This window comes from Tympanuchus pallidicinctus, unplaced genomic scaffold, assembly GCF_026119805.1.
Source record: "Tympanuchus pallidicinctus isolate F22 unplaced genomic scaffold, pur_lepc_1.0 scaffold3, whole genome shotgun sequence".
Taxonomy (NCBI): Eukaryota; Metazoa; Chordata; class Aves; order Galliformes; family Phasianidae; genus Tympanuchus; species Tympanuchus pallidicinctus.
In genome coordinates, this window is record NW_026294747.1 from 66,379,153 (window position 1) to 66,392,766 (window position 13,614).

The window sequence follows — 13,614 nt, forward strand, 5'->3', positions numbered from 1 at the left end:
GTAGCTCTGTGTTTCTTGTGTGATTTTTGATTTTTATTTGATTTTGGCGTGCGTTCCTGAAATTGTCAACTGAGTCACCAGTCAGTGGCAGGAGGAAAGTGCTGTGCATCTGAGCTCAAGGTCTGCTGTCGGTGTGCGTGGAGGCTTGGAGGGTTGGGTGGGGGGAGGGGGGGGTGAATTGTGCTATTTTTATCTGACTGCACCTCTTCCTTTGGGCTGCAGAGCTTTGCTCCATATCTCAGTCCCTGTGTGCATGTGTGGGGCAGAGTGCTGGGACAGAGGCCCCTTCTTGCTGCAGGAGGGTTGTGGTCACTCTGCAGGTGGATGGAAGAGTGCAAAACTGGGGTTCGGCTCTTGACTTTGTGCAGCACTTCCAGAGATTTTTGGAGGGTGATGTTTTCTTGGAGAGATGCCCCGGGGTACAGCATGCAGTCAGTGTTGGAGGGCCATAAGAAGGTACAGCTCCCATGGACCTGATGGAAAACTGCAGTGCTGACACCGTATCTGAACTGAAGTCCTTTAGTCCTTTTTCTGGCTTATATTCAATGCTCTTTGTGTTTCGATAGGGATAGCAAAGTTAAAGACTTAATTTCCTCTGCCTTGCCTGTTTGTTTGGGGCTGAGTTTTTTTTGAGAGCACTCCTATTTAATGGCATGTAATCCAAACAGCAGGAAGTCTAAACTTTCCCTGTCAAAAAAAAAAAAAAAAAAAAAGTGACACATCCTCAGCTGTAAATGGCAGATATGGTTAGAGGTGGTGACACAAGGGACAGCAAAGCTGCACTGGAGTCCCAGTGTCCTCCCACTGCCTGTGGGTGCACAGAGCATCCACATCTCCCCTTCGTCCTTCCCCAAACACTGGAGGTTCTCTGCTCTCATCTTTGGTTAGGACAGCACAGGAGGATAATTTAAACAGATCTCTCAGGGCGCAAATTAATTCTTAAAATAGTTCCTCCTGACTTTGTGGGCTGAGAGCCTCGCACATCGGTTTATATATGTATGTGGTTTTTGGACTTGATCTTTTTAGGGAAATAACAAAAAGAAAAGCGTGGGAATTCCTAGGGTACCCTCCCACCACAAGCAGCATCATAAATTCTCCATTGGCATGGTGAAATTTCACTGATGGCCAAGGCAGGCTTAAAGATTCTGTTGAAACAAGGGGAAAACAACTTTGGTTACGGAGGGTGAAGAAGCAATGGCATGAACTGATCTCATCTTTGCCATGCTCTACAGCTACTGGAATACTGATCTGTGTCTCTGTGTGCTGCTCCTTGCAGTCAATCTGGCTGTGTTTCTGGGAGGGAGAGATGCACAGCAGCCTCTGCTGAACAAAGAAGGCTTCTTCAAACCGTGTAAAAGTGTCAAGTTTGGTAACTCAAGGAGCATGGGTTGGTTGCCTTTATAAAGGAGCACAGCTTTTATTGCAGGTGGTGTTACCTGCCAAATGCCATCTTACTACTGACTTCCTACTGCTTCACTGCTTCACTCTTCCTCTGTGAAGTACAAAATGCCCAGAATGGGTCTCTCAGAATGCTGACTGAATGTATTCTATACGTGACTGAGTTGCAATTATATCCAATATGGTATTCTTAAATAGTGTGAAAGTACATACTCTCTCAGCTCTGCCCCAGCATGAGCATGAAATAGAGCTATCAGGCATATATAAATATCAATGATATTGATGAATATTAATGTTTGGGTCTACAAGCAACTTTGCTAGCTCCTATATTTTTTTTTCGTTTTCAAAGTATGTTATTAGTAAAATGGGCTTTGCAGTGGGATGTTGAATCTAATCTGTGTCCATTGATTTCTGTGCACTTTTATCTTCTAACACCAAGCGCAGATCTGAACCTTTACTTTATTTGAAATAGTTCATAACTGAAAAAAGGCTCTATCCAAATTCTATTTCCAGCTGAAAATTAGCTTCTATGTTTCAAGGATTGCCAAGGTTCTTTTCTTGCATAAAAATGGTCAAGAAATTGAAAAATGTCGCTGAGAGAAAATTGAACACAAACTGCTGGTCTGTAGAGGACTGAGGCTTCAGAAGCAGCTGCTGCTGTCATAGAGGAATTGTGACCATCCCTTTTCAGTATCCCTCGCTGTGACATCCTTGGGATACAAAGGCAGGCAAATGACACATTGGTTGTGTCCTACCATGTTAACCTAAGCAGAAACTGGATGCAAAAAGATGCTGTAGGAACAGGGTGGGGAAGGTTTAAAGAACATCTGAACATCTGCAGAAGGGCTGTGGGCATAAGTTAAAATTTAATTTGGAGCCATGCGTTCATGCAGAAATGAAGGCTCTGCTCTGAGATTTGCAAATATAGAGATACTTAAAAAATTATTAGGATGTGGAGGTAAGCAATGCACTGTGTAACCTGCTTGAAGTCAGGGAATAAGCATCCTTTTCTTCCCTTTGTTAGTTGAAAGCACTTCTGTAGTTTCCTCCTGATAAGCAACACTGCCTGCCTGCAAACCATTTAAACTGTTTGGCTTTTTAATCATTTATCTCCATATCACTCAATTTCATGGCGCTGAACTTTAAGTCTTTTGGGCATCACAAGCAGAAAACATCCTGTAAGATGTGTAATCGGGTCTCCTGCAGTCATATTAGGATTGTTTGCTCAACGTAAGTTGGATGCAGCCACCTCTGTATGTTTTGATGTTTTTGCCACAGCTGAGATTTTCTTGTTCAGATGGTTGGAGATGGATGCAGTGCATTGTGAGTGATTACATTTGGATTTCTGCTCTACCAAATGCTCAGAAGTCCCTAGAAAACCCTGCAGGCACTAATAGTCTTAGGATCATGCTGGAGAGGACTGATGATTCTTGGTCTTAGTCTTGGGAACTGTTAGCTGGCCTTCTTTCAATGTTGTATTCACCTTTTATAAAAAAAAAAAACGTATTCAAGGGGTGATTGGTTAATAACACTCAGAATAAATGACTGTTCCCATTTCTTTTCCTACGTAGAAGAGAACTGTCATAGACTTGGAGGGAGCAGTATCCTGCTCCAAATACGCTCATGTCCCAGACAACACTGTTGATGATTGTTTGCATGCAACTCTGTGTACAAGGCCAAATATTAAGTAAGGAGACAAAATAGCTCAATGACTGCCCGTTATTGAAGTGGGCTCTGTGGAGGAGAAGCATCAGATCAATAGAACAGTTCTGGCTATTAACTGTCATTAAGATAATCAATTTTAAACTTTACAGAACAGATGAAAATCCAAATGATAGATGTTTTCAAATAGAGAGAGAACATAGTTGCCTTGGAAAACCTAGACCAGGCTCAGGGATAAGAGGATGGAGAGATGAATATTTCATGCTCCTAATGTTCTCCTGCCACTCTGTACTTCACAGAAATAGCCTCTAGTACGTTGCAAAGTGAGTACAGTTGGAGTATCCAATATACTATGCTAAAACCTGTCCAAATAGGACAAGAAGTGTACACTGTGCAGGCTTTTTCCATAGATAGATATAATTTAGGTCATTCTGGAATTGTGGTAGCCAAGGCAGTCCAATCCCTATGTGTGCCATTGTCTTCCTTCAAGGTCATAAAAAGCTCCAACCATTGGGATCTAAGTCCTGTGCTGCCATTTCATTTCCAGAGTAGATTAAACTCAAAGATATGTTTGTGCTTACATTAGGAAGTTGTGTGGAACCATGAGGGTGAGAGAAGTGCTACTGAGGTCCAAAAGCTTGTGTTACACAGATCTTCAAGAGGGAGTTATTTCAGGCCAGTGTGGGTGTCAACTACTGATTGAACAGCACCTTCTCATTTAGCTTCATCCAAAGGGAAGCCAGTGAGGCATTACTTAAGTCATTTCAGACTTAAGTTGCGGATGCCCCATCCCTGGAGGCATTCAGGTCCAGGCTGGATGTGGCTCTGGGCAGCCTGGTCTGGTGATTGGTGTGACCCTGCACATAGCAGGGGGGTTGAAACTAGATGATCACTGTGGTCCTTTTCCACCCAGGACATTCTATGATTCAGATCTGCTTTATTTATCTGAGGTCTGTCCAACAAATCAGTGTATCTGGGTGCCCAATGTCTTGGTTCGTTCAGGCTTTATTGAAAGGCTGCAACAATCCTGATTCTCTGTGAATTTAAAGCCTCCTTACATCATGTGAAATCGTCTCCAAAGAGTGCAGGATCTCTCCACTTTGTAAGCAGGCTGTAGCGTAGGTTTGGGTGCATGTTATAACTGAATTTTATCTGTTGAAATAGGGAAGAGACTTTGCCCTTCCATTTTTCAGTAGCATCTCCAGCATATGCTAGACCAAAAAGAGCCAGTGGTGAATCCTCCATGTTTTAAGGGTTTGAGATATTGTGTTCTAAGCTTTTGTTCAGAAGCAAACCAAGCCCCAAAAGCATTACAAGAGAGCTCTGATTTATGGTGCTATTAGTTGGCACAGTCACAGTCCCCACTGCAGCACCTCAGTGGCATAAAATCCATGGAGAATAATTGAGGAGCACTGTGACATACCTCTGTGCTACCTAGATTCAACAGTGGGCAGGAAAGAGCTTGGCCTGGGGCTGTTGAACAGGTGGGAGTGAATCTCCAAGGAGATGAGCTAATTTAGCATATTATCTCAATGACTTGTGATAGCAAAATTCCTGCATTCTTGGCTAGAATTGAAAGCTGTGGTATCCCAAAGGTGAGTCTCTGCTCATGAGAATCAGTCTTTCTTGCTGATTTGCTGCAGTATTCTTGCTTTGACTATTATAGCTGTGCAGAAATCACAGAGCAGTGTCCACTTGTACAAGGTATTTGGCAAAGTGGAAAGAAAGAGTAGAAACCTAACTCATGACTTGCATGGAAAACCAAGTTGTTGGGCTTTCTTTGTTTGTTTGTTTTAATGGAAGTGTTTGGTATGAGATGTTAAATGGAAGTGTTTAGTATTAGATGTTGAAGTGCATAATTTTTTTTTTAAGACATAATTTTGTTGATAGGAAACAATACCGTTGTTTCCTGATAACAATTTTGTAAATTACGTATCTTACTGTAGATTCAAGAGAGGTTTTCTTCAGGAAGTTTTAGAGATCATTTGTATTTCATTCTGTTAATGATATCTGCTCTATTTCTCAAGAGATTAAATTTCCGTAATTGTGCTCCTGAGAACCCTGTATTCAAGAACATGAAATTGCATCACATTGGCAGTCTTTTCAAGCTGATAATTTTCTATGAGGAACACAGGCAAATGAGAAATAAGGAGAAGGAGACAGAGATGGGAAGGGACATGTTTGGCATAATGGTGGAGTCTCAGAAGGAGAAGGCTGTAAGAAGAGCTTTTTTGGTGTTCAGTCCTGAAATGGAAGTTCTTCTGGAAGGCCTGGGATGCGTCTAGATTGATTGGTGGTGTTGAGCTGTAGGTATGATGAGCAGAAGATTGAAGCATTCTCTTGGATGCTTGAGATTGTGTAAACTTTGAACTGTGGCTACAGTGTGAGAGATCAAGTGGAGATTGCCCATAGGATTTGCTCAGCCACTTGTGGTTGGGTCAGTACTGGTTGAGTGCTGCTCTCTCAATTTCTGACATAGAGATGTCCCTGTTTATTGCAGGGGAGTTGAACTAGATGACCTTTAAGGGTCCTTACCAAATCAAATGATTCTGTGGTTCTATGATGTCTTATGTTGCAGTCTTTCTTATTAAGTCTTTCTTTTGCTTATGGGTCAAGACAGAAGAATTTTTTTCTCTGAAGTTGTTTCATTTATCTAGAGCTTAGAGACTGGGATTGAACTCAACAAGAAAAAACTTTTTTTTTTTCTTTTTTTTTTTTCCAACTCTTACTGTAGAACATTCCATGCCTCAGTTCAGTTGTGGACCATTATCAGTGTTATTCTTTGCTACAGTTATTTTATGAACAATGTTTTTACTTGCTTTCAGTTTTTATGCCTTTAATACAGCTTCCTTATGACTTTATAATGCATTACATTCTTATGAATCGTGGTCACTTTGGATGATGATGTGAGAAAAGGGTAGTTTTTGTGAAATGATGGAAAGTACAATAGTATTTATTGTTCATGTACTTCATTCTGTATGCTTTGTATTCTAGTCTTTTGGTCTTTGATCCTTTCTATTTTTCTTTTTTTTTCATACTGTCTTCTGTCCTTCCATCTGATTCTAAAGTGAGATCTAAGTAGGTGAAATAGATTTGGAGAAGGGTGAATGCTGGCAGCAACAGAACAGGAAAGCTGAGCTCACCTCTATTCCAGTGGGCCGCTTCAGATAGGGAGAAGCAGATTACAAAAGTGAGAGAAAGGAGGGGAGCACTTTTGGCAAGTTTTCAAAGCCTTTCTAGAACATAACTTTGGAGAGGGAACTATATTGGAAAGTGGTCAAGAACGGAAGGCTGAGTTAATATCAATTTCTGATGAAAGAGCCAAGTCTGAATGTGGAGGTGGCTGTGAGGGATGGTGCAGTGGTCAGAGCATGGGATTTAGTGCTTGTTGTGCTGCAGACTTCCCTTATGGCTCTGAGCAGGTGTGTTAGACTTAGGGCCATGATGACAGTCAGCAGCTTCTGTTTGCTGTTATCTTATACCAAAAGGAAAAGCACAATCTCCTGATGTGAGGTTCTGAGATATTGTAGTAGCTCAGGCTGCACAAGTGAGTACTTGAGATGTTAGGGAGATGCTATAACATGGTGGAAAGCATAGAAATAATAGCAGAGCAGGAAGGTGCTAGGCTGCAGCAAGTGGGGAGTCCTGGCTCCACCCTTCTGGTCATTCAGGTGCATTGCCCTGGGTATGCCCTGCCTTCCCACCAGGTGCTCAATCAATTCAAGCCCTGATTTAGCATTTCCATTACAGATGAGCTCCTTGATGTTTAGAGTCATAGGAGAAGTCCTGAAAGTTAAAACTCATTCTGAAGCATCAGATCTGAATAAGAATTTCAGCAGGATGAGATCAAGAATAGAAGTAAATCCTAGCAGGACTTTGAATAGTTATAAGCAGACTTGTAAATGAAAGAGAGAAAATACAAAGAATTTTGGGATTGCATCTGATTCTAAGATTTTGGGAACTTGAAGCAGTTTTCAACTTTGAGGTAAGATACAGATCTTTCAGCTCTCTCTTGCATAATGCAGAAAGATCTTTTCCGAGAAGGAGTAATTTGTTTTTTTTTCTTCAGTAGGAATACTGTGGTATAATTAGGAGCCCATAGAGATGAAATGGGAAAGTGAATAAAGGGATAATGATTAGCCAGAGATATGTGTGGTTGAGGATAAGAACAAAACCTTTCAGAAGAGGAAGGCAGATGGGCGAGAGAAGCAGGGTGAAGTTCAAGGTCTGTGGGCTTTGATCTCTTCCTCAAAAATCAGGTTGAAGCTGTGAGCCAAGGCTGAAGCCTACAAGCCATGGGTGAAGCAGGGTGTCCTGACAGTGCCCTTGCTGCTGCAGAGGTAAAGCTTTTTTGAGAGAGAACCTGTGCACTGGATGATGCATGGCATCAGTCTGGCAGAGTATGGCTATTAGTACTATGAGATATGGTTTTGTGATCAGAACTGCAGGTGGAAACTGCAGATAGAGCATATCTCAGAGTGGGATTTGTCCTAGCCTGCTGGGTAAAGGCTGGTCACAGCCACATAACAAGGACTCCATTTTGAGGTCTTCTCGTGTTCAACAGCCCTGCATCTTGGCCATGTCTAGAGGTTCCTCCAGCAGCTGTGGTAGGAAAGGCTGGAGAGAAAACGAGGCACTCTCTGTGTCTCAGGACTCAACTGTTGGTTGTTGTATTGTGTTTTGTTTTTCATTAACCCTTCTGCTTACCTCCTTACCTTTGTCAGCCTGGAAAGCAAATGGCTGTTTTTGTTATTTTTAAAACTAACAGAGACAGAACTAAAAGTGAATTTCATCTAAAGGCTGACAGTGCCTTGACAAAAGTAGCTTGTATTACTGCTGAACTGCTGCTGAGCTTGAAATTGGAGAGATAATAAGCCTTCAACGGAAGCAATTAGTCTGCAGTTTTTGACTCCATTACCTTCACTTACGTTTGTAGCAGCTATTTAAGGCTTAGTTGTAGTATATTATTTCCAGAAGTGAATCCACAACTTAGACATTAACTTATTGCTAATTTAGCTTGTCCAAGAGATACCATAATAAACATCTAATTTGGGGGGGGGGGAGAGAGGGGGGAAGGGAAGGGAGGGGTGAATGTATACAGTGGCATATTATTTGATGTATGTTTTGGGTCTTTAATTTAGCTTAATTACACATCAACCAACCTTGTTCATGCAGAGTTTAAAGGGGAATGCTGTTTCACCTTCATATACCTGTAGGATTTGATGCACATTACATTAAGTTGTAACCAATCTTGAGTACACTGATAACCTCGCATTTCGATCTTTCTATTTTTGTGACCAGGAGCAAACAGGTTATTTTTAAATGTATATGCAGCATTTTGTGACTCCTTGTAGAGAGAAACTCAAGGACTTAGAGGGAAAAGTTGTGGCCAAATAACCCGTATTAAAATGAGAGAAGGAAGAGACAGGTAATCATTTACTAGCTGTATAAAACTTAACTGCATTGAAGATGACATAACCTGAGGGAGGTAGTAAGCAAAAACTTCAGGTTCTTTATTATTTTGAGATGCTTGGGCACTGGATTACAGGAATTGCTCAAGGTGGGAGCAATTTTTAAAATATTTCTTAAATTTCAATTTCTGCCCTAAGTGTTGTCAGTATTATTTTCTCCTTCTGTTTGCTGCGGGGTGAACTCATTGCAGTCTTCCAGAACCTAAAGGGAGCCTATAAACAGGAGGGGAGCCAATTCTTTGAAAGTGTTGATAATAGCAGGACAAGAGGAAATGGTTTTAAGTTGAAGGAGGGGACATTTGGGTTGGATATCAGAGGGAAGTTCTTTACCAAGGGAGTGGTGAGGTGCAGGAACAGGCTGCCCAGAGGGGCTGGAGGTGTTCAAGGCCAGGTTGGATGGGGCCCTGGACAGCCTGGTCTAGTATTAAACACGGAGGTTGGCAACCCTGCATGTGGCAGGAGACTTGGAGCTTGATGATCCTTGAGGTTCCTTCCAGCCCTGGCCATTCTATAATACTGTTTTATGGGAAATTTGTATTTAAACCACGTTTCTGTTACTGAAGCAATCCAGACACTTCATAGTTTAGTAGAATCTAACAATAGTAGCAGTCTTCTTTTTCATATTTTGTACGTCCCAGTGTGTTTTGTATTCCCAGTATGTCTGATGTAAAAGTCCATTTACAAACATTGCTGAAAATACTGATCTATTGAATGTAATGACTTTTTGAGATTAATCTTGGTGAAATTAATCTGCGGAGCATTCAATTACATAAAATTGAATTCTTTTCTGTGTTCTGTCCCTTGTAAGGTGTAGTATATGGCTTTACATGGATTATATTGATGCTTGACATTGCTGTTGCAAATCATATTGTGATTACATGTTTTATTCTCACACTCAACTTTAAACTGGGCAGGTAAATCAAAGGACAGTTTGGGAATGTAAGGAACAGGAAAAGTTAAGGAGTTACTGTTTATTTACCCAAGAAAATTTACCTTTTTACCTACAACATCTTTGAGATTTTAAGGTTGATATTATGTAAAGAGACTGCCCTTTTCTTTATCCTGGAGTTGCTGTTTTCATCCTGTTCTCAGCCCTCTAAAATTGATGTAGCAGTGAATCTAAGCATGCTCTTCTCTTCTCTCGGTCTATACCACTGTATGTGCTTCTCCCTCCACCTTAAATACTTGGTAAGAGGAGGAGGCCAACCAAAAAGGAACAGTTTTTATTAGGCAGACTGGTCTCCAGTCTGTGCACTTCTGTTGTCTTGGCCCTGGCATTTCATGCAGAGAAAGGAATACAAAGGGCTGCCAAAAGAGTTAAGGATGGACATATCCCTTAGGTACACTGCCCAGTATCCTGTAGCAAACTGAGGCTTTAAACCTGCAAATGCAAAGAATTTGTAACCAGCAATTTTATTCCAAACAGCCTGTTCCATTTTCATGTGGCTTTTATCATAGAAAGAACTGAATATTTTATGTGTCTCTTCTCTGCACGTTTCTCACGCTACTGGGAAAAATATTTCTGTAAGAAGTCAAATTTCTCTTACAGAAATGCACTTTGAGCTTAGGACTGCAACATAAATGAGGCCATGGTTGCACCCTGGACCAAGGTTGCAGGACCAGGTCTCTTCATCAGTTGCTTCAGAAGATTTATTGGAGCATCTGTTAGCTCACATCCTCTTGCATGTGGCAAAATACTGTTCACACAAGTCTTCTCCTGACCTGGAGTTGGGAAGTGATTGGAATGCTCATGCAGACCAGGACTGTAGGTCTCCTGCCGCTGTGATAGCTGGTATTTTTCTTAGACATTTATGTAGGTTCCTAGAAATTCCTGTAGTTTCTTATAAATTTGAGAACTTATTTGGCAACCAGTTAGCACCTGGTTGAGTCGGTAAATAAATTGTTGTACTGCCTCTCATGCCAGAAGAGAGCAATTTTTTTAGCTTTTCAGTGGCCTAGTGTGAGTTCCAGAAAGACTGCAGTGATTGATAGCACACAGCCTGTGTCATAGCCTGAGCCCAGATTTAAAGTCTTCAGTGTTCAAGTCTGCAGGGCCTTTCTGTACGTTAGAGGTGTTTGAAATTATGGTGTATTGGTTTTTTGTGGTAAAACGTAGTCCATCCATGAAGAGCTATTTCCACGGAACCTCCTAACTCTAAATATTCTGAGAGACCTTTTAAATCTCCGCACTGAACGTGGTTGGACCACAAATGTAAATTTGCTTAAAAAATTAAATAACTACACTAAAAAATTTTGAGTATCTGCATCAACCTGGGCAATCAAAAAGGAGGTAAACTCATATATGAGAAGATGGAGAATTACCAAAGAAAGCTCATTGGTCTAAACATTTTCTGCAGCCAGAATATACTTCCTTACTTTTTTGTTGTAGTTGTTCTTGTGGGTTTAAATACCTGAAAATTGAAATGTTTTGTTCTGATTTGTGACACAAGAAGAGTTATTTTTCAGTTCCCAATTAATATCCCAAAAACTGTGGGATTGGAAAGCCCTTCCTTATCTTGCTTTACTGAAGAAAAGAGAGCTTGGCTGACTCCTGTACTAATACATTCTGGAAATACTGTTTTTGGCACGCAAAGATAGAAAGTCTTTAACTCAACAGTCCGTAAAATACACCTGAGAAATAACATGTACTTGAGGCTAAAAATATGATCTAAAATAGATCCTAGCGGGATGCTAGATGTTCAGACTACTTCGAGTCTTCTCACTGAAACAAGAACTTGTTTCTCTTTGCTTTTGTTTCCCAAACAGCTTCTTGACCTGTAAAAAAAAAGTTTGAGTAAGAATTCTTTCTCCAACAAAGTTGCTGCAGCACCATCAGCTGTAATACAGGAGTTCTGCTTAGTACTGCAGAGAATATATGTTCTGGAGGTCTGGGAAAGCACTTAATGAGACCATAATGCATGCTGCATGAGTGTGTTCTTTCCCTGGGGAGTCCCTTTGTAGGGAACAATGATAAGCTTTCATATGGTGTTCCATATCATGCTTCATTCTGTTCTATCCAGATTCTGATATTTTTGGTTGCAAATACTTAGGGGTTGCCAGAAGCATGCCCTATCATATCTACTGAACTATATGTATTTTTCTTTGACTGGCCCATTTCTTGAGTAAATGCTTTTTGTCAGTCAAGGAGAAATGGTTTTTGTGAGGAAAAAGGAGTTAATTTGCTTTTTGCTTTAAGCCATTCACAATGTGCTCTCTGCTTTTACATGTGGTTGACTGCTTGTCAGGTGCAATGCATAACTTTTATTTAGTTTTATTGCTGCAACTGATGATAAAACAAGAGATGACAGTTGTTGTAAGGAGACTGAATTTAGGTGACACTCGGATGTTTATACTTCATTACTTTTCATTGACTTGACAGTTTCCATAGAGTTTATTTCCATCTTATGAGCCTTCAATTACCAAATGAAGATTAGTCCGTGGCTCCAAGCCAAAAGACTGTTGAACAGCTTTTTTAATATTCTTTATCATCACAGATATTACAACTAACTCAAGAACAAATCAACCAAGTGGAAACCTTTGCTTGGAAGAAGCGTGGCATTGATGTACTCGTTTGCTCAAATTGTCCTTGCTAATATTACCCATTGTTACATTCCATTTTCTTTCATGTCCAGCGAGGGAAGAGAATACACAAAAATGCATATTAAGCCAAGCTATTTGTTTAAGCCAGCAGACCAGTAATGCAGCATTTGCTGTCACCTACGCCACCACAGGGGCAGATGGATGTGGATGGCACTGAAGTCTCCTCTATATTAGCACTGAGCAAGCTGCAGAGCCTTGCTGTGCTAGCTGGGATCTGGCAGGAGGTGACCGGTTAACATGAAAGGCCAGGAAGGAAATCAAATAGCTGTAGGAGATGCTGAAATTAACAGATGAGAAGAGGTTGCTTGCAGAATTTTGATTCTATGCAATAAATTATTGCTGGTAAATTAAACTGCTGCCTACCGCTCGGTGATATTAGAGAACTGGATGTAATGCATATTTTGGCCAGGCAATCATCTACTGTCTTTTACTGACAAACAAGTAAAACCCCAATGAGAAAAAAGACTAAATTAATCATTAGTTCATGTAACATTTAGCAGCACGGTACAGTCCTGACATTTGAGTCCTAAGTGTGCAGTGACTGTTCAAGTTAGGCCTGTTTCTTTAAAAAAAAAAACAGGGGAAAAGACACGTGGAAATACTTGGGGATGTTTCAGGGGAGCTTGATAGACGTCAGTGTACAAGTCCAGCCGAAAATGACAGTCTCAAATGTTGTAGCTTCCTGTTTACCACACACAGTTGTAAATAACACCCTGAGGGGAAACTGTTGAGTTGTGATAAATTGTCGAGCATCCAGGAGCTGGTCTCACTGGGGACTGCTGCATGCTCAGAGCTCTTGAAAATCCATCCAATTATGGAGGTGCTTATGCATGGGCTTTGAAGGGTCGCTTTTCTTGTGTATTAAAAAGAGTGCTTCTTAAACGCTTCCTGCACTTGCTAGCCATTTATTTTCCCTCTCTTTTATTTTGAAAGCAGCTGAAAAAAGGTAGCGAAATAGAAAGAAACACATTTGAAATGCTGTGTGGTCCAATGATGGCATTTAATTTCAGGAATCCAAGGGAGGTCTGCTGGTCAGTATTAAGAATGCAAAGGCAGCAGTTGCTCAGGCTTTAGAGAACCATGCAATCCTGTTGAGTCTTTTTTTTTTTTTTTTTTTTTTTTTTGAGCCATGGTATAAAAATGGAACTAAATTACCATTTTAATCATAGAATATTTGTGTTCTTTTATGTTTTAATTTGAACGTGACAGGTACTGCAAGCTCTCAGGACAGAATATGTTCTAAAATATTTATTAATACTATCAAATGTAAAGAAAAATAATTATAGGCTTATACTACTTAAACAGAGCTCCCTTACAGAAAGATGCACGCTGCTAAGCTATTTCTTTCATCTCGTAAATAGCCACAAAAGAATACTTTGTGTTTTCTTTGTGCTCTGTGTCTTCAAATTGCTTTTTAAAATATTCCTCCTGATATCTCAGCGATGTGGGTAAACTGCATTTCCCACATTTGGCAGAAAAGGAA

The 13,614-nt window shown here is 40.6% G+C and overlaps 1 protein-coding gene across 6 annotated transcripts in view; it reads left to right on the forward strand.

Annotated features, from left to right (window-relative positions):
- The window catches only part of DPP6 (dipeptidyl peptidase like 6), a 486,394-nt gene that overhangs the window by 257,713 nt on the left and 215,067 nt on the right, over nt 1-13,614 (forward strand). The window lies entirely within an intron of this gene.